We start from the raw sequence: 5,886 nt of genomic DNA on the forward strand, positions 1-5,886 counted from the left end.
GTCTGCCACTACGAACAGCTGAAACAAGCGGCAGACGCAGCAATGAATCTGGTCCATATGGCCTCATCCTCTGGGTAAACTACCATTCCTTTCATGGCGGACAAGTCGTTTACCCAGAGTAGGTGCAAATGCGCCACCAGAACCATTGCTGCGTATTCAGCTTGTTTCGGCTGTTCGTAGCAGCAGACGATGAATATTTCTGATAACTTTGATCGAAACACGCAAGTACTCCATTCAAACGTTATATTAACAAAAAGAAACTATGAAATCCCATCTCATGTGTCAATTTACAACATGAATATTCCAGCAGTGTAGCCAAAAGGCACCTTTTTTACAAGGTTCATTTATCGATGCAACAGCAGAGCCAGTTAAAGATTTGGCCGGGTGTACGTAAGCCGATACTCAAACGGGCACAAGCTATACAAAAACCAGCAGGCAGAAGCAACCAGTTCACCACAGATTTGCTCCTATAACTTGAAGCACAAAGATGGAACAGCATACTCATACATCTGCGCGCGCTCTTAGAAACAAGCGGGTTGCAGCGTTTCCATGCCGCGCTCATTATTCACATAACTCATATAGCACACAGAGGCTGCAGCTGCGCCGTTCCAAAAGCAGTCGCGAGTTGAGACAACAAGTTACTGTCACGATAAAATACCGTCTGAAATTCACTTAATTTTTCCTTCAAGTGCAGCCCCAACAGCGCAGTAAAGAGGAGTGTTTCTTGCATCCATGGAGGTAGCCGAACCCAACGCTGCTAGAAAAATCAACGAAAACATTGAACGCGCTCAAAGTAGGAAGTATTTACATGAAACAATTAACGCCTTCAACAGGCGCAGCTATAATAACACGAGAGCTTAATTTAATTTTAGGCGCAAATAAGCGGCGAATTACATCGGCGCTTTCGTAACTTAGCTGTCAGAAACACATACTTTGCGTCTCGCGCGCAAATGGTATTGAGAAATCTGTGCACGCGTGAGCGGATTCATGAACGAACCACTCGGAACGAAATGTAAGCCACTTCTTGTCGAGCCGACCTTTACCCAGCTTTCAAAATGAAGTGCCCGCAGGCCAGCGGGGGCGGCCAACGGCTCTGATGACAGACATGGAGGAATCCATGTCTGTCTGTCATTGTGGGCGCGGCGAAAGCCTTGGGCGCACATCGCTGACTATGCGTCTGATTCTTCTTGTACAGGCTTTGTTCCTGCCAACTGCCAGCCTCCTTGTTGCGCCTTCAGCCAAGCCGTTTACAACAGTGGCATCAAGCCATATCGACGATGCAGTTTCGTGCCTCTTTCCGAAAACGGATGATGCAGTGTTTTCAAGTCACGGGTTCCTGACGTCACCAGCTTCAACTGCTATAAAGACAGCACCGCACGATGGACTTACCAGTGGGCGCGGCGAAAGCCTTGGGCGCACATCGCTGACTATGCGTCTGATTCTTCTTGTACAGGTTAGTTACAACAGCACAATACGCAGTGATGATCGTTTTCTTGTTGTACTGCCGTGCCCACATCTGTGCTTGAGTATTGCCTATGAGTGTTTAAATTCGTGTAAGCTCCTCGTTTGTGGGGACATTGAAGAAAATCCGGGACCGACTGTTGATGAAATGTTCGAATCTATATTGCGTGGCCAGCAAGCAATTAGAGCTGACATCGCTTCATTGAAAGAACGCCTTGAATCCACGGAGACAGCAATACATTGTTTCGAACAGCGTTTAATCAGCTTGGAATGCAGTATGACCGAGGTTCGAGCAAAGACCCATGAAAATGAAGAAACAAATGCAGTTGCAACCGCAGCGCATGACGTACTTAAACTTCACCATGAAAAACTGGTTGAATTGTAAAACCGCAGCCGCCGTTCGAATTTGATTGTTTTTGGGATTACCGAAGATCCTAATGAAACGGAAACAACGCTACGGGAGAAGGTTATTGAAGACGTCTTCAAGGATAAGGTGGGGGTAGATTGTGCTTCAGTAGCGAGAATTCACAGACTCGGGAAGAGACCCACAGGAAGGCCCGTCATTGCGTTTTTCCAGGATTACACTGAAAAACAAGCCCTCATGAAGAATGCTCACAAACTGAAAGGATCAGGAATATCCTTGCAAAATGATTACTGCGCAGACACGCTGCGCAAGCGCCGACTACTTTGGAACAGCGCGAAAGAAGAAAAAGATAGCGGCAAAAAGGTCTGGCTTGTTCATGATAAGATTCGCGTTGGCGGCGACTTGTACATTTGGGACGACGTACACAACACACGGAAACTAGTTGCAAAAAGGGATGACACAGAAATGAGACTAGAGCACAGAAATGACACAGAAATGAGACTAGAGCAGGCAGAATAGCAATCACGGTCTTTCCAGTTTCGGCTGCTTTCACTAAATGCCCAAAGCATTGTCAACAAAATAGACAGACTGCAAGATCTTTTATTAGTATATGATCCTCATATATGCGTTATTTCTGAAACCTGGTTGCATGACGGGGTGCAGGATGACGAAATAATTTCGCCAGGTTACCAACTGTTTAGAAGAGATAGATTCTCCCGAGGTGGTGGCGTCGCAGTTATAGCAAAAAATAGTGTTGATATAAGAGAACTAGATCAGATTGATAACCACGAAAGCTTGTTTTTGAATGTCTCTCTCTGGGGTTTTTAATTCATACTGTGTTCTGTGTACCGCGCACCAAATGCTGATGATCACTTTATGCAGAAATTATACGATCACCTTTTGAAATTCAGAGGAAAAAACTTAATTATAACTGGTGATTTTAATCTTCCTCAAATAAAATGGAATAACTGGAGCTATGGGCACAGTCCTTCCTGTGATATACTCATTGATATGATGCTAACTTTTAGTCTTGAACAGGTTATTACTGTTTCTACCAGAGGAGACAATATTCTAGACCTCTTATTTCTCAGTGAAATTTTCCATGAAGGAACCGCTGAAATTGATGCAGGCATTTCAGACCACAAATTAATTTCTTTTTCATCAACAATCAATGTAAATAGAAGAAAACAACGAGAACGAATTAAGGTTAGGGACTATGCTAAAGCAGATGATACATCAATTATCGATTACTTAGACCTATACCTAAATGTTGTCCATGATGATGTCGAGCGTTCATGGCAAAAGTTCAGGGACATAGCCTCTTATTGCATTAACAGATTCATTCCACTGAGAAGTGTCAAGAAACCTCCATCAAACCCGTGGATAAACAGAGATATTATCCAAACTAAGCGAAAGCTAAAGCGAATGAAGAAACATAGCAGGCAGAGTTTGTCTTCCAAGAAACTGAAAACTCAATTACTAACAAAAGTGAAAGCAGCCCGAGATAAGTTTTTCAGTCATGATCTTGCTGATTTTATTTCACATGCTACACAGAAGTTTTGGCGTTTTTTAGGTCAATCTAAACAGGCAATTCATAAAATTAAGGTTAATGATGAAATAATTGAAGACGCTTCCAGTATTGCCGAACACTTCAATGATTATTTTTGGAGTGTGTTTTCTGACCTGGATGAATATGAACATCATAACAATGATAGGTCTTTTGTACACGACATTGTGATTTCCAGGCAAGGTGTTTTGGATATGCTCTTAAAAATTGATGTCAGGAAATCTGCAGGGCCGGATAATATACCAAATGCTTTTTACGAAGGTATGCGGAACAGATATGCGTTTTTTTAACTGACTTTTTCAAATTATCATTACAATTAGGAGAAATACCATCTGACTGGCGTACCGCAAGAGTTGTTCCAATTCATAAAAAGGGTGACCATCTTACAGTATCCAATTATCGTCCCATTTCTATAACGACCACTTGCAGCAAATTATTAGAGCACATTGTCGCAGGCTTTATTCGTCAGTTTTTGACAGACCATAATGTCCTCTCTCCATTACAACATGGGTTTCGAAAGGGACTGTCGACAACAACTCAACTTGTGTCAGTTGTTCATGAAATCTCTCAGGTGCTTGACGCGTCCGGGCAAGTCGATATGCTCTTTTTTGATTTTAGTAAAGCATTCGATAAGGTTCCACATGGAAAATTACTCCGCAAACTAGAGCGCATTGGTCTTCCTACAAATATTATAACATGGATCCAGGCCTACCTCCGTCATAGACAGCAATTTGTTGAAATTAACAAATGTACTTCCAATATCCGTCAGGTAACTTCTGGTGTGCCGCAAGGCAGCGTATTAGGACCACTTTTATTTTTGATCTATATTAATGATATAGTCGACGTAATTCCTGATGATGTCTATGTTAATTTATTTGCGGATGACTGTGTCATTTTTAGAAGAATTGTTTCCAGGAACGACAGCAATTACTTACAATCAATCAAATCTTTATTTCAGTTTGTACACGCAAACTGGGGATGGTGAGAAAAAAGCAGTGAATGATACACCGCTTGACGGGCCTCACCATCCTTACAAGTCGGCAGTTGGCACGAGGCAAAAAGAGAGAGAAAAAAAAAACACTGTTGAAAAGTGGATACAAGTCCGCTTATGAAGAACAATGTATTATAGGAAACAGATATCTAGCAATTGGCAGTAATAATTATAATAAAAGACAGTGAGGTTATTACACAGAGTGGCGTAGTACACCCAGACGCTTCGCATCACTATACCACATATTGCTGAATAAAGCTTTTCCGGATGGCAGACAAAGACAAAATATTCACTTGGTCACTGAATGAGGTATTGAGGAACTTTGGCACAATATACCTTAACATACAGAATCCATAGTTTGTTCTGCATTTTGGTAGTACAAACCTACATTGCAATCGGATGTCGTACGATGATTGGCGATATGTCAATGGCACATTCTGAGAAATAAATGAATCACCCTTTTTTACCACTGTTTTGTAAAAACATGCAAATCTGTAGTCAAATAGTTTGTTGACAGGTATAATATTATAATGTAGGTAAATGTGTCTAGTAGGTGAATCATATGACCCATTGACGATTGCACGAAGCATTTTCTTTTGCAATGTTTGCAGTTTTAGGACGTTAGATACCGTTGTGTTGCCCCAGACAAGGAAACAATAGCTTAGGTGGGAATAGAAAAATGCATAATACAAAGTAATTTTAGTTTTGGTAGGTAAAATATGCCTGTTACGCAACGTAATTCCGACGATTCTAGAAAGTGTTGATACAATGTTATTAACATGTGCATCCCATGTCATCGTACTGCTGAATATTACACCCAATGATTTAAAGGTGTCCACATATTCGATCACACTGCCACTGAGGTATAGCGAGGGGCGGTGAAATAGTTGCTTCCTTTTAGGAAGGAACAGTACTGCTTTAGTTTTCTCTTTATTTATCTTTAGTGAGTTAACTGATGACCATGCGGCAAGTGATAATAGCGTACGGTTTGCGGTATCTACTAAGCGGTGTACATCATTGGAAGAAAAGAATAGGCTGGTGTCGTCTGCATATATAATATATTTTGCATGGTTGCTAATGTTAGGAATATCATTTATATATATATTGAACAGTAGTGGCCCCAAGATGCTACCCTGAGGGACCCCATTCGAAATTCTTAGAATCTGTGAAGAGGAATGATTAATCACCACATATTGGGACCGGGAACTCAAATAAGATTTAATTAGGCTGAGAGCATGCCCGCGTATGCCGTAGTGCTCCAGTTTTGCATAAAGAACATCGTGATTCAAGCAATCGAAGGCTTTGCTGAAGTCAACAAAGATACCAAGGGTTAAAAGCTGTGACTCAAAATTTTTTAATATGTATTCTTTTTGAACCAGGAGTGCATGCTCCGTAGACCTATTTTCTCTAAATCCATATTGGCAGTCAGTTATTACGGAATGTTTAGACAGGAAATGTTGAAGACGGATGCGAATTAGCTGTTCTAAGCCCTTAGAAAAATAC

The 5,886-nt window shown here is 41.4% G+C and overlaps 1 pseudogene; it reads left to right on the forward strand.

The window, feature by feature from the left end:
• Positions 1-1,105: 1,105 nt before the first annotated feature.
• Positions 1,106-2,592, forward strand: LOC149337380 (uncharacterized; annotated as a pseudogene).
• The last annotated feature ends 3,294 nt before the right edge of the window (positions 2,593-5,886 follow it).

The sequence above is a fragment of the Amblyomma mixtum genome, chromosome 7, assembly GCF_055824585.1.
Source record: "Amblyomma mixtum isolate Tamu chromosome 7, ASM5582458v1, whole genome shotgun sequence".
Classification (NCBI taxonomy): domain Eukaryota; kingdom Metazoa; phylum Arthropoda; class Arachnida; order Ixodida; family Ixodidae; genus Amblyomma; species Amblyomma mixtum.